We start from the raw sequence: 1,178 nt of genomic DNA, 5'->3' as shown, positions 1-1,178 counted from the left end.
CGTGAATATTGAGCGTTGTCAACTCTCATTATAGTAAGTCGAGGTAAATTTTCGATGTTATTTTCAATATCATCATCATCATCATCATATTCCTCTTCTTCCTGAGTTTCGGAACCATAAATCTGGCTTCTCATTAACTAATCTCTGTGCAGTTTGCAATGAACCGGAAAACGATAAATCACTTATTTCTATCATGCCGCCGTTTCGCCTTACTTGGTAGAATGTTTCTTGAAATGCCGACTGGTAGGCTGGGCTTACCATTTCCCTACTTCTAGCCTATTGTCATTTGGAGCCGATCAGTTTGGGGCAAGCCGCAGTGCTATTATGACGGCGCTACACAAATTCATTTAAGCAACCGGAAGATTACGCTGCTAGTCCTACCGACTACTGAAACCGACTTTCTTTCCCGTTTTTTATTATTTTTAGGGGCGAAGCTCCTCTTAGTCTAACCTTGTCACGTCTCCGTTGTCCGGCGTAACCACCTTTGCAAACTGCCCACTACTTCGTCTTTGCAAACATCCCACTACGACCCATCACCGATCCTTTCCAAACTGCCCACTATTTCGTCTTTGCAAACATCCCACTACGATCCATCACCGATCCATTACTTCACCGAGCATAAAGCCGTTATAATGAAGGGGGAACGGAAGCCACCTTTGCAAACTGCCCACTACTTCGTCTTTGCAAACATCCCACTACGACCCATCGCCGATCCATCACTTCACCGACCATAAAGCCGTTATAATGAAGGGGGAACGGAAGCCACGTCTAGCTACCACCTACGATTAATAAAATTTCTTGTATAAATATATACAGTGTTTGTCACGTATTTGATGATGTACTGGGCTATCGCTTTGATTACTGCTGGGCGAAACCACTGAAGATTTCACGGTGTAACCATGATTGCTTCAGGAGCTTCGCCCAAGCTCTTGATCATTCACCCGTGGATATGCTGTGAATTTTTATCTTTTTTCAGTCTTTATCCTACGGCTTTTTTAAATTTCTTAACTCTTTCACTTCTTGTTTGCGTCGCGTTTCATTTTTCTTTTGATGTTTAATCGGGTTGACATTTCCGTTTACAATTGTAGTTGTGGCCATTCCCCCTCGTGGGTATCAGCCAGTCTTCTTTAAGGAACAAGCAAAGAAACACCTCGTTTTTTAACCATCTACTGCACTGA

The sequence above is a fragment of the Rhipicephalus sanguineus genome, unplaced genomic scaffold (assembly GCF_013339695.2).
Source record: "Rhipicephalus sanguineus isolate Rsan-2018 unplaced genomic scaffold, BIME_Rsan_1.4 Seq862, whole genome shotgun sequence".
Classification (NCBI taxonomy): Eukaryota; Metazoa; Arthropoda; class Arachnida; order Ixodida; family Ixodidae; genus Rhipicephalus; species Rhipicephalus sanguineus.
This window is presented reverse-complemented; position numbering follows the sequence as displayed.